The 14,267-nt window shown below is 49.4% G+C and overlaps 1 long non-coding RNA gene across 4 annotated transcripts in view; it reads right to left on the bottom strand.

The window, feature by feature from the left end:
• The window catches only part of LOC118023955, a 105,860-nt gene that overhangs the window by 60,296 nt on the left and 31,297 nt on the right, over nucleotides 1-14,267 (bottom strand). For 3 of the 4 annotated variants that reach the window (XR_004682953.1, XR_004682954.1, XR_004682956.1), the window contains exon 6: nucleotides 11,100-11,178. This is a non-coding gene — a long non-coding RNA (uncharacterized LOC118023955). Of the gene's footprint in view, nucleotides 1-454; nucleotides 3,059-3,719; nucleotides 3,864-11,099; nucleotides 11,179-14,267 lie in introns of all 4 variants that reach the window. The other variant, XR_004682952.1, reaches the window with a different exon arrangement.

The following is a 14,267-nucleotide window of genomic DNA, read 5'->3' as shown; positions in this document are numbered from 1 at the left end:
GGGGGTTTAGGGTCCCCCACTCCTCTGCCAGTCCCCGTTCCCATTGTCCTCACTGCATCCCAGCCAAGTGTAAACCTCCTCCCTAGTGAAGCAGGAAGCTGTAGGCTGACCAGTTGTCATGGAGATGGCCCCAGCTCCTGTAAACAGTCTTGCCTCCTCGCTGCCTAGCTGGCTCACTCTTACCACTCTCAGAGGCTGCTCCCTGAGCTTACTCCTCGTTTGAACCCTTCAGGGTGGCGGCGTGGGCCCAGAGGTCCACATGTCTATCCTGTTTCCACCTGAGGGCCACAGGAAGCTTGGAAGCAGGGCCCCTAGGTCCCCACCTCCCCTTCCCTCCCTTTGCTGGCTATGTGATCCTGAGCAGTCACTTCCCTCCTGTCCCTGCCTTAAAGGATGGTCATGAAGAGTTAATGAGTTTGGTCATTCATTCAACAAATAATTATGGAGCTCCTACCATGTGCCAGGCAATGGTCTAGGTGCTGGGGATACTGCAGCAACCAAGACAGACCAGGTCCTCAGGGAGACAGATGGCAAGTTCTGAGAAGAAAATAATAGAGATGAATGTGTATGACTGGAGGGACCAGGGCAGGGAATACTTTACTTAAGGTGGTTGGGGAAGGCCTCTCTGAGGAGGTGACATCGGAGTTGGGCCAGAATAAGAAGACAACCGTGCAAAGATACAGGAAAAGAGTATTCCAGAAAGAAAAAGCAGCATGTGCAAAGGCCCGGAGCCAGGGTGCTTTGGCCTATTGAACGAACAAAAGACCCTTCCCTCAAAATGATGTTTATGACTCTAAGGGGGTAGGCCCAAGGTGTGAACTGGGACGTATTAATGCACTTAAACTGCACAGCTGCACTCTCTCATCATCCCCATTTTCCAGATGAGGAAATCGGGGCTCAGGGAAGTGAAGTCATTTGGTTATTGCTAATATGTGGTGGAACTGATCTGAGATAGCATGTGAGTGAGAACAAACGGGAGGAAGGGAAGAACAGGAGAGAAACAGAAAGACAAGAAGAAAGGAAGCCATCTCAGTCGGGCCTGTCCCCTGAGCTGGGCTGCACTCGGGGCTCTGATGACACCCAGTGGAATCTGGGGAGTCCGCCCCACCCTGGAGAAGGGCCTGTGGCATTTCTGAATCACGGTGCCATCCGCCCCGGCTTGGCTCCTCTCCGGCGATCCAATTACTAAATGCAGCCGCATTCTTTAAAAATGTCTTTCCTCTTATGTAATGCAATAGTGACAAACGCCAAACAGATGGTGCTGTGACAAGCTTTTTCAGAGTTGATTAGGAGCCCATCTTTCAAAATTAATGTATGGGCATGTAAATGAGTGTCAGCTGGCCACAAAACCCCATCAAGAATCCATACAAGAGAGATCGCTTGATGGAGTGGCCACGCTCATCTCCTCCCCGGCCAGTGGCTCACATGACAGGGGGTCAGGTTGACTTGTGAGCAAAGGTCAGAAGATACGTGGCTTAGACGGAATGGAGAGATGCCTTGGGCCTCTCAAAAGCCCCCCAAAAGCTGGAGGCTCCTCAGTGGATCACCAAGACATTTTTCTCAAACTTTTACTGCTTCTTCAAGCGAGCGGACCATCTCTCTTTCCGGAGGGAAACGGGTTAGTCACAAATTATGTCAGATGCTGCCAGCGAACTGCTCCCCCCCCCCCCAAACCACCACCCTTCTTCCTCAGTGTTCAGGGATGAGATCATTTCATTCGGAGCCAATTATAGATGGAGAACACTGGAGATGTGAAAAGAAACCTCCTTGGAGCCCTTCCCTCCCACCATCACGGGCTGTACCCTGCCAGGACGGGCAGGAACAGGAGGCTGGGTGTCCTGTCCCAAGTTCAGTCTCAGGGTTTGTGAAGGCCACGCATTCCTAAGTCACAGCTTGCACCTGTTAAGCTGGGATGCAGGGCCATTGGCTAAATGAAGCCTATGGGCCTCAGAAGTTCAGAGCTGCATGAATCCGTGAAGATAATCACCATACAGATGGGGAAATTGGGGCTCAGGAAGGAGAAAGGGTCACACAGCACGTTGGTGGCAAAGCCAGATAGCCGGATAGCGGCCCCTCTACTTCCCATGAGGATGACGTCTGTTGTCTTGGGACCTGCCCAGCTCCCATTCCTGCTGCTCTTGATACACTAGCACCTTGCATTTCTTTTGGGGGAACCATCCATCCCTTCCCCATTCTTGGTCTAAATAGTTCAGGAAGGACTGACCCCCTCCCCTCACTCCAGGGATGTGCCCCCGGCACAGACCCAGAGCAGTCCACTCACCACTGCCTGATTGGTTCAGGGATGAGCAGGTGAGATGAGCCAGGCAAATAAGCAGCCCCCCCAGGACTTTAGCTAAGAATAAAGCCATTGGAAATGAGAAGTGCTTCTCCTCTTGGGGATGCTGAACTGGGAGGAAGAAAGTCTAGAGCTCCCGGCAGCCATCTATGCCACCACAAGAGGGATGCCTAAGAATCAAGCCAACACAGAGGAGAAGGGCCAAAAGAAAATGATCCGAGAGCTTCAACCTTTAAAACCGTAGATCCAGCCAAACCTGAAGGCAGACCTATTCTGGATATTTTAATTGCATGAGCCAATAATTTTCCTTTTTTTGTTAAAGTTGGTTGAGATGCGCTTGGTCACTCATCCCCCAAAGGCCCTTGACTTGAGGTCCTGAGTTGGGGGCAAGATTCCAGGAATACCGTACCGCTTGACCCCTCCCCCCACCTCTGTCCTCAACACATTTCTGATCTTTTTTAAGTATTGGCTGGATGGAGATATTTCTCCCTCCCTAGCAGATTCCCCAACTCTGCCCAAGCTCCAGCAACACTCTCCAGAGGGAGATGTAGGTAAATGTCCCATTTTATGACCCCCGAGAGATGGCTCTGCCTTCTGGGTACCCGTAAGCAAGCTGCCCACCACCACAGCTTCTGCCTTCCTGCTCCGTCAAGAGCACAGGCTCTGAGTCCAGTTTGAATCCCAGCTCCAGTATTTCCTAATCATGAGACTTGTTCTGATGAGGGCTTGTAACCGGACTCTCCTGAGCCTCAGTTTCCTCTTCTGAAAATGGGGAAAAGATGACTTAACTTACAAGCGCCTTTGAGCGGATTAAAACAAGCATCGCTCTTCGCGGGCTGCAAAAATGGTAGCTAGGAGAAGCTCCAAAAAGTATATACTTCAGAGCTTGGGCAATTCAGGCACCTACAGCTGGCCTGGGAAGACAGCAGCTAAACACACAAAAGGATTTCCGCAAAAAAAAAAAAAAAAAAGGCAACAAAAAACCAGCCTCCTGCAGGCAAAACGAGTGTAGGGGCAGAGGCAGGGAAAGCCTGCTTCTGGGGAGCCCGGCCTGGTTGTGAGTCAAGCCGTATCCTCCCTCGCCTCCTGGCCGGTCTGCACCTCTCTGCCCTCCGCTGCCCCAGCTCCTGCAGGCCCCAGACCGGCAAACGCAGGTGTTGCTCAAACACTTGCCCGGTGACTCATTCACACTCCCAGATAGGGGGAACAGACAGAGATTCCCAGGAGGGCCCAGAGTCCTGATTTAGGAAGGAGGGCTGAGTAGCAGCAACATGTAGGCCAGTTCCTGCCCAGCCCCAAGGTCAGCTGAAAGCTACGCGCCTCCCCCAACTCCATCCTTGGAGCTGCTGGGCTCTAAGGCAGGGAAAGCTGGACCAGACCACTCCGAGCAGGGAGCAAGCAAGAGGGGCAAGCCGTAACTCACGCAAATTCACTATCCATTGCAGGGGTGCTTTCCAAAGTGGGACCATCGTCGAGATGATTTTACAGGAATCCAGGGTGGGGCGTTAGATAATTGGTTCTAGTACGGATTCGTGCCCCAAAATGGATGAGCCTTGAAAACATGATGCTACGTGAAAGAAACCAGACACAAAAGACCGTTTGTACGATTCTATTCATATGAAATGTCCAGAATAGGCAAATTCATAGAAAGAAAAAGTAGATTAGTGGTTGCTTCGGGCTGGAGGGGTCTGATGAGTGAGGAGTACCTGCGCCTGGTACGGGATTCGTTTTAGGGAGGGGACAAAAAAATGTTCTAAAATTAGACCATTAGATGTTTATACAGTCCTTATGAATATACTGAAAAGGGCCGAATGGCACACTTTAAATGAGGGATTGGTATGGTGTGTGAATTTTATCTCAATGAAGGTGTTTAAAGATATATTAATAACAGTCAATTCCCAAATGGAGAAAATCAGTCCTCTTTCAAGTCCCTTGAAATTTGTCAAAGAACAAGTCTCCATTAGACTCAAGTGCTGCCTTACCATCTCTCAGATACATGCTAATTTCTTGTTTGAAGGAGATGAGAGCAGGCTTCATGCTCAGTTCTTGGGCAGGAAAGATCTACCCAGACTTGTTTGGTTTCCATTATATTTATTTTTCTGATTGCCTTCAAAGTATGGCAACCGATCATTCACCTATTCATTCATTCATTTATTTATTCAACAAATATGTACTGAGCATTATTGCATGTTTTAAACATGGGGGTCACAGCAAGGAACAAGAAAAAAAAAACCCTGCCCTCATGCAGCTGATGTATTACTCATGCAGGGAATCTTAACAGGAGACGTTGCTCTTGGGTTCAAATCCTCCACTCTGTCACTAACTGTGTGACCTTGGACAAGTGGCTTATCCTCTCTGTGCCTCAATATCCTCACATGTAAAATGGGGATAATAATTGCACCTAAGTCAGGATCCAATGAGTCAATGTGTATAAAGGGTCGGGACAGTGTTTGGCACATGGTAATTATTTAATAAAAGTTGGCTACTATTATTTATTTTTATTTCTAGTTGTGATAAAACATTTCCTCTTTAAACACATGTATTTGGGCGCCTCGATGGCTCAGTCGTTAAGCATCTGCCTTCGGCTCGGGTCATGACCTCAGGGTCCTGGGATCGAGCCCCACGTCGGGCTCCCTGCTCTGCGGGAAGCCTGCTTCTCCTTCTCCCGCTCCCCCTGCTTGTGTTCCCTCTCCCGTTGTGTCTCCCTCTGTCAAATAAATAAAATCTTTAAAATAAATAAATAAATAAAATAAACACATGTATTTAAGTGTAAGCTTCCTTTTAAAGTAAATTTATGTAAGTAAAAAAAGGTAGAGGTGGGGGCGCCTGGCTGACTCAGTCAGAGGAACATGTGGCCCTTGATCTCGGGGTTGTGAGTTCAAGCCCCATGTTGGGTGTAGAGATTGCTTAAAAATAAAATCTTAAAAAAAAAAAGTAGGGGTGGAGAGTAAAAAAAGAAAAAAAAGGCGGGGGGAGTCTGCGGGTAGGGAGAATAGGGTAAAAGCCACACGAGTATGTTTAGGACATGAACTTTGGGAGGCCCTGAACTAGCAGGAGATGTCAGGAAGGCTATGACTCAGCTGGCCCTGAGGGGAAGCATAAAGCTATTTTCAGTGTCAGCATAAGGACAAGGCTTGTTCCTCCAGGCTCACATTTGCATACTTCTCCCCACTCCCTCATCCTATGGGATCCCAAGCCCCGGGGGTTTCCCTGCCAGCCAGGGAGCCTTTGGAAAGGGGATCTGGACAGGTAGGGGATCATGGGCAGGTGCTAGATGAAGACGAGGCTGTGGACCTCAGGGCAGGAACAGTCCCGGAGCTGCCTGAACCTCTCCTAGGTCCCTCGGCAACCGGGGTGGGCCAGCCGCGTGCCACTGCAACAGCTGGTTCCTGCAAGACACAGGGCTGGCTCAGGGGCATTAGGACTCTCCTGGGCTCCCGGGATGTTTGCCTCTGTGCGCCCCTTCCACCTTGCAAAAGAAGGTTTTAAATTCACAGTTTATGGCTGTATTGTACAAAGACGAATATAATCCAAGCTGGATTTATAATTAGATCTTCATTATCATTATTATGGTTACTAATCTTTTTTCTTCTGATTTTAAAAGAAGTTAAAATTAAATCATTTTCATGGCCCCTAAAAGTGTGTGGGCACTGCAGCCTGGTAGAGAAGTTGGCCCTGAGCTGGCTGTGGAGCCGGACCCCAGAGGCCACAGAGGGCAATCCAGACCCAGCTCTTAATATCTGGTGAGGTGACACTGTCACATCCTTGCTGGGCAAACTGGGCAATTTGCTTATTCCCTGCGTCCCCCCTTCTCCTCCTGCTGGAAGGCAACACAGTGGACCTGATTAAGAACACAGACTCTAGAATCAAGGATGTACGTGACCCAGATCCTAGGAGCCTCCATTTCTTCAGTGGAAAACAGAGATATCCATGTTCTTCACTTCTCTGAAGTATTCGGAGGGCTCTATGAGCTGCTCTGTGCCGAGAAAATGAAAACGATCAGGACGTAACAGCGAACCATTTCGGCAACAGGAACAAACGATCGAATGCTACAAGGAACATTCCTTTGCTCATGGAGCAAAAGGAGCTGGATGCCGAAAGGCACATCCTGCATCATTTCATTTATGTAAAGTTTGAAAACAAAACAAAACAAAACAAAATTTAACTAGTGTTTAGAGATCGGCTCCGAGGTGAGTAAAGCTATAAAGACAACTCGAGAATGGATTACCATAAAAGTCAGGATGGTGGCTTCGTTTATGGGGAAGGGAAGCATTGCAGTTAGGAAGGGTGTGGGGGCCCCGGGGGGAGGGGATGCTTCCCAGGTCCTGTTCCTTGCCTGGGTGGTGACTATCTCGGGGTGTCTCTTCTCCAAACATTTGTTAACCTGTTCATAGATGTTTTAGCCAATTCTCTGTAGATATAATTCAAATCTTTAAAAAAATGCAACATAATAAAAAATGCAACATAATAACTAACAATAATAGCAAACACTGATTGAGTGCCTATTACAGGCCAGGCACTGTTCTACCCGTCTAAGCACAGTGCTCGGCACTTCACAAATGATAGTATTTAAAGTTACCATTATTTTTGTCATCCTCATTACATAAAATGGCGTGAATGCCCCTTGTCTCAAAAGGGCTTATGAGGTCTGAATGAGTTCTCACATATAAAGCACCTGCTTGGCACCAGCACACAGTAGATGCATGACTATAGCAGGTGTCCCTTGTGCTTGTCCCAAACTCACAGACACTTCTCAGGCTAAATAAACCCTCCTGAAATCCCCAACTGAAAGGCTAATCCCTCCCCAGGCCCGTGCCCTTTGCATGCCCGCCCTCCCCAGCCGCCCACGGAAAGAATCCGGCTGACAGCTTGTCTCCATCCTCGCTTTGATCCCCCTCCTGCCCAGTCCTGCCTGGTGAGCTCATGCCCCAGGCAGACCTTCCATCACCTGTTCTGTGAGCCTGGCCCCAGGCGGGGTGGGGGCGGGAAGAGATGCCTCTCTCTGGCACAGCCGTGGCTCTGCCTTCCAGGCCGACCATCCCTGGGGCAGGGGTTCCCGTGACCCCCATGTCAGCCTCACCAAAGTGCCCTGCTCCTTATTCTGGACTATTTGCATCCAAAAGAGAAATCGGAGATTCATCAGTTTTAGGGCTAGAAAGGCTTATCCAAAAATGGATGGACATAAGCTGAGGCTCTAACTGGTGAGCATCTAAGCCGAAGAACAAATCTGTAATGGGAAAATTTGGGGTCTGAGACAGGTAAGTGGGAGAGAAGCTGGAGGGGGTGTGCAGAGAGGGCCTCCCTAGAGTGTAATAATATTGACTGCCATCTATTTATTGCATATCTACTCCGTGCCAGGGTCCTCACATCCATTACACCTCATTTTCACGAAGTACTTATTATTATACCCATGTTATAGGTTAGATGTAACGATAGCAGCTTCCACTACTAAGCATCCACGAGGGGCCAGGTGCTGTGCAAAGGGCTCCAGATCCTTCCAACAGTCTGAGAGGCTCGCCCAGAGCCACACAGCTAGAAAGGGCCAAAGGTGGGCTTTGAACCCAGATCTGTGCAAGCCCAATGCCTCTTGTTCAGATACATCTGTCCCAAGCACTCCATCTGGCATTGGCATTCCCTGCTCTAGGTTTGCAGTGAGCAGGGCTGCTCACTTTTAAAAGGAAGGAAATTAATAACCTTGCAAATGTGAGAATAAATCCCTGGACAGACCCCAGAAGAGAGCTCTCGGATAATAACCCCTGCCCTAGGAAAGCACTGTCAGTGGGAAACAGTCTAGTCTCTAGAGCTTGGCTCGGGGATCTGATCAATGCAGGTTCAAATCCTGTTTCTGCCACTTGCTGGGTGTGTGACCCTGGGCACCTCTTTGCATCTCCACCTCCCCACCTGGAAAGAGGATCCTCAAAGTGTCCCCGATGAGTTCTCGGAATGTTTCAATGGCATCATGTGTGTTAATGATGCCACTCCACTTCTTTCCACACTCCCCCTTTTTCACTCCGGTCAAAATGGTGGCACACTCTCACCTCAGGGCATTTGCACTTGCTGTTCCTTCTGCCTGGAATGTTCTTCCCCCAGTTATCCATATGGCCACCTCCCTCATTTCCTTCAAATTCCTGTTCCAATGTCACCTCCTTAGTGCCACTTTCCTTGAAAAATAACAAAACTCACCCCCCCAGATTTTGCTTTCTTCCCTAACACTTATCTTGCATCTGACAAATTACAGATTTACTTGCCTAATGTCTGTCTCCACACAGCAGAATGTTGTTTCCATAAGAGCAGGGACCACATCTGCTTTGTTCGTTGTGTCTCCCCAGCGCCCAAAACATTGCCTGGCACGTGCTCAATAGTAAGTGCTCAACAAATATTTATCGAATGAATGAATTTTTTTTTAAAGATTTTATTTATTTATTTGACAGGGAGAGACAGCCAGAGAGAGAACACAAGCAGGGTAAGTGGGAGAGAGAGAAGCAGGCTTCCCGCTGAGCAGGGAGCCCGATGTGGGGCTCGATCCCAGGACCCTGGGATCATGACCTGAGCTGAAGGCTCATGAGGGCGCCCCCCTCAGGCTTAACGACTGAGCCACCCAGGCGCCCCTCGAATGAAGGAATTTTTTAAAAGGAGCTTAGGGCGCACCTGGGTGAATCAGTCAGTTAAGCGTCTGCCTTCAGCTCAGGTCATGATCCCAGGGTCCTGGGATCGAGCCCGGCATCGGGCTCCTTGCTCAGCGGGAAGCCTGCTTCTCCCTCTCCCACTTACCCTGCTTGTGTTCTCTCTCTGGCTGTCTCTCCCTGTCAAATAAATAAATAAAATCTTTTTAAAAATTTAAAAAAGGAGCTTAGAATAATGCTTAACACATAGTAAGCACTCAATAAATGTTAGCTACTATGATAATTAGTATATTAAGTATTTTCTGAGACACCTGCCCTTGAGAGGCAGTCTAAGAAGCTGATATAAGCCAAATCTGGGTCAAATCCTGCTGTGTGATCTTGACTAAGTCACACTGCCTCTCTGAGCCTTGGTTTTCCCACCTATAAAGTGAGGTTTACCGAAGCAGGCTTTTAAGGGACTCGGCAGGATTCAGTAATAATACCAGCTCCCTTTTCCATGAGTGCTTTCTGGGTGCCAACGACTATGAGATCTCTTCAATTTGCACAATTTTGCTTAACCTTCCCCCTTAGGCCCTCTTATTAGCTGCATTTTCAGTTGAAGAAATTGGAGTTCAGAGCGGGCCCCACCCCAGCCAGGAATCAACGTCTCACTCCTACAGCATCTTCGTCTCTCGGGCAACAGAGAAGCCCCAGGCTCTACAGTCACAGTTCCCCAGGCCCGAGTTCTACTGCTTACCCTCCAGCCCCACAGCAGCGCTGGTTCCTGGCGTCCGGGGCAGGCCACTCACACTTCACACAAACCGTGTGGCCCTGGGTCGGATACCTCGTCCACTGGGCGTGGGGCGCCCTCATGTGCCGCCAGCTCTGTGGAACGGGCCCCAGTACCTGCAGCCACACAGGGAGACGCCACTCCAAGCACCTGTGAGCACTTACGGAGCACCTACTGGGTACCTAGCCTTCTGTAGGCCCAGCTTGGTACAATTTCTGCCGGAGAATAGGAACCTTTTGGCAGCCCACTCTTCACCAACAGGTCACACATGACAAGGGACTCGGCTCAACTCTTTAACATCATGAGGACTTCCATGCGTCAGGCCCCGTCTAAGCGTCCCGTCCAAAAGGCTGTGTGGTTTATTTCTCTGTCTGGGTCCCAGTCTCATGCCAGCCCCAGAAGGACAGGAACTCCTGTTTGTTCTGGTCACGGTTGTGTCCAGCTCCTAGAATAGCATCCCGCCCCATAAAAATGCGCTGAATGAACCATTTAATACAGAACCCCGGAGAGGTAGGTGTTGCCCCACTTTACAGATTAGGAAACTAAGCATCAGAGAGAGAAGTTGCCTAGAGTCACACAGCTACTAAGTGGTGGTGCCTAAAATGGAACCACCCAAACCCAAAAAAGCCCAAAGTGACACTCCGAAGCGCGCCGCGGCATTTTAGAACAGATCCGATTTTATAGAAAAGATGTGTCGTGAGAAGTACTTAAAAGGGCAGCTCCACGTTCCGGAGGCTCTGAAATAAGAGCCAGTTACAATCTTACTTCTACCCAACTCCTTCTGCAATGAGCAGTCAACGCCACCCCCGCCCCCATCCTGCCGCCGCCGGTCAAGGACTCCGGGGCGACTCGGTGTGGGGCTGCTGCCCCCTGGTGGCTGCAGCCTCTGGGAGGCCTGAGGAGTAGACGGTTCGCCAAGACAAGCCAGAGCTGCGCTCAGCCCCTTCCTCTCGGAGCTGCCCCAGAACCTCTGGGGAATCTGTCCCTCACCAGAAGCCCGTGGAAATTGGAACGTTTGTCTTCCCAGGACACTCTCGCTCCACCTTTTGGTGGTTTCTTTGGAGAATTCTCGCCCTCACCCTATGAACAGCCTACAAGTATTTCTATCTTTTCTTGTTCTTTGCTGTGGCCCCCAAGGCCTAGCCCAGTACCTGTCATATAATGGGCATCCAGTAAACATTGAGTGAAGGAATGAGTGAATGAATGAATGGATGAATGAATGAAGTTGAATGGAGACCAGTTATTAAGGACTTCGAAATCCCTGTTTATGAGCTTACAAAGGTAACAGGACAAGAAATGGGGAGATACTGATGCTATTAAAGCAAGAGAGCGAGAGAAAGGATGGCAGTTTAATCCAAGGGAAAACGTTCACAAATTCAGCTTGACTTTGGGTTCATTTGCATTAACTCACCCTACTGTCTCCTGCTCCTTGGGGACACCTCGCTTTTTCCGCTCCTTCCCGTAGCTGCCTGTGGTTATCAGAGCAGGGGCTGTGGACCAAGGAGAAAACAAAATTAGGTGGCCAGCATCCCCCCAGACTATGGCAACACAAGAAACAGGGTTAGGTCCTGCTGATGTTCGAGCTCTTTACATGGCAGCCCAAAGGAGACTGTGGGATCTTGCACCCGGGTAGGTGGTCCCCAAGAGAACCCTTTATGTGATGCTGGAGGCAGGGTCAGATCCATCTCTGCCACTCAGGGCCTAGCACAGTGGGTTGCATAGTGGGTCTCAATGAAAGTTTTTCAAGTGAATGATTTAATTTTTTAAAGATTTTATTTATTTGTTTATTTATTATTTATTTATTTGAGAGGGAGAAAGAGCACGTGCGCGTGGGCAGGGGAGGGACAGAGGGAGAGGGACAGAATCCTCAAGCAGACTTCCTGCTGAGTGCAGAACCCAACTTGGGGCTCGATCTTATGACCAGAGATCATGACCTGAACTGAAATCAAAAGTCAAATGCTCAACCGACTGAGCCATCCAGATGCCCCTCAAATGAATGATTTTCATGCACGAATAAGTGAGTAAAAAAGGTAGATAAAAGTTCATAGCTGAGTGAATGGATGAAAGAAAGAAAGAAAGATGGATAAGTAGATGGGGAAATGGGAGGATGGCGAAAAGCAGAGAGAGAGATGATTGGTAGAAGAGCTGATGAATGGAAAGAAGGAGGGATGGAGAGATAACAGGTGGATGGATAGATGAACCGATATAAGAAATAGATGGACCAAAAGGTGGACAGATGTATGGATGAATGAATTAATAAAAGTATTTTGTTGGGCCCACTTCCAAGTCTCTTCCTTCCTGGAACAGACAGAGAACAAAGAGGAGGAGAATAAGGAGTCAGTCCAAAGGGGGTAGAGATTCCTCAGGAAAATAAAGAAGCCAAAGGACATCCCTACTTCTCCCCATTCCCTGAGTGATGGAGCTGAATCAAAGATTCGGTATTGAATTAATGCTTGTGACCTAGACAAGGGCCACAGCAGGGATCCCAGGCCCCTCTCCCTGCTGCTGCCAGAGAGACTGGGTTTGGTCTTTGCCATAACACACTTAATACACAATTTCCCTTCCCTCCTCTCTTCCAGCATGCATAGTGCTTCTTTTGGTGCAGCCTACAGTGAGGAGAGTCCAGAGAAGCCCAGGTTCCAGCTCTCCTTCTTACAGCTGAGTGATCCTGGTCAAGTCACTACACCTTTCTGAGCCTCAGCCTCCTCAACAGCAAAATGGGGATAATATTAGTACATATTCGTAGAGTTATGGTGAGAGCTAAATAAGGTGATTTACAATGAGCCATGCCTCTTGGGCAAGTTTTGTGCCTCCCTGAGGCTTGGTTTCCCCTTCTGTAAAATGAGAATAGTAACACTGGCCTCACAGAGCCAAGCGATGTGGCAAAGTGCCTGGCACCTAGTAGGGGCAGTCAGAAAGGTCTTCCCGGAAAACTGACATCTACGCAGGAAATGAGCCAGGCAAGGTCAGATGTGGGTGGCAAGGGAAAGGGAGAAGGATTTCCACCATTCCCTCTTCCATCACCCTAGTCTAGCCACCATCCTCCCTCGCCGGCACCCCTGCAGCCACGTCATCCCTGGGCTCCCTGCTGCCCTCTGACCCTTTTCAGTCAGCTGCCCCCACAGCAGTCAGAACGATCCTTTAAAACTTAGGCAGAGGGAGGAAGGAGATGAGGCCGCAGGAGACAAAAGCCAGAGCACTGAGCTTAGAGACCTGACGAGGAGCTTGCGTTTCGCCCTGAGGGCACTGGGTAGCTACTGGAAATTGAAAGCAGGAGGGTGACACGATGGTAAGACTTGTTGTAGAACGACCTCCCCTCCCACCAGGCTGTAGTTTGGGAAGACATTGGAAGGGGACCATTTAGCCCTGTTGCCTGCTCTTCTACCACGTCAGAAAAACAACTTCCAATGTCTTAGTCGATTTCTTTTGTATAATGGGCATCATCTATTTCTGTAGTGTTCTATAAAAGCCCTCCGTTGGGTGTACGATGTAGCCCACATCTACAGTTCTGCCTGCCTTGCATCCATTCTCCCCAGTTATCCTTTGGAAAACACCTCTCCCTATCCCCATTCAGGTGGGGTTGACCACACCCCGAGCTGCAAAGGGAGCACACATCTTGGGTTGGCCAATCAGAATAATCCATCGCTCTAGCCTTACTGATTGGTTTAGCAGTGGATACATGACCCAGGTCAAGTCAATGAGACTTCATCCTAGGATATTGGCTAAAACTATGGGAAAGTACCTTTTTTTTTTTTTTCGGCTGCTGGGCTAGTTGGAGGCAAGACAGATGCTATCAAAGACCATTACAGGGGGAAAGGCTGACTGAGAATGAGTCCAGGTAGAGGAAAACAGAGCTGAGAGATGGAGAGAGATTCCTGGGACCATTGCTTGAGTCCCTGGATCCAGCCATGCCTGAATGCAGCCCCTAGAATTGTATTTACATGAACCACACAGTCTTGCTCAGGTCAATTTAACATGGGTTTCCTACCACCTGCATACAAACCAAGTCCTGACTGATTCACACTAGAAGATGAGTAGAAAAAAGATAGGAGATGCCCACAGGAAGTCAGAGTTTCTTACCTCATTCATAAGGTGAGGAGGGCAAATCAAGGTAAAGGAAGATAAAATCCTACCCTAAACTCGGACCTCATACTCATGGAAGGCTCTCAAGTCCAGCCAGGGAGTTCCCATGGACAGCTGCCCCACCCCTAGGGGCCACTCCAACTCACTTAAAGACTGTTGGCACTCCACTCTCTGGTGGCCGCGGTAACCCACACAGCCAGCCCGCTCTTCCAGCGGGGGGAGGGAGCACCCCTGTTCCTTGGCTCCTGCAGGACATGCCTCAGGCGGATGCGATAGGAGATCTGGCAGGGCTTGACAGAGCAACTCCAGCCATTCCACTCTGCCACAACACAAGAGACCCCTGGAAGGGAAGGCGGGGGGGTGGGTGTCTCCAAGGTCACTTCCATGGAATTTGGCGGGCCAGCTGCCAGGCCTTCCTCACAAGCCAGACCCCCCGAAATACCACATGAGTGCTAGAACTCTTGCAAACCTGAGTCCATGCCTTGCTTGACAAGAG

The sequence above is a fragment of the Mirounga leonina genome, unplaced genomic scaffold, assembly GCF_011800145.1.
Source record: "Mirounga leonina isolate KUSES-001 unplaced genomic scaffold, KU_Mleo_1.0 Mir_195, whole genome shotgun sequence".
Taxonomy (NCBI): domain Eukaryota; kingdom Metazoa; phylum Chordata; class Mammalia; order Carnivora; family Phocidae; genus Mirounga; species Mirounga leonina.
The sequence above is the reverse complement of the archived record's forward strand: the minus strand, read 5'-3'. Positions and strand labels throughout refer to the sequence as shown.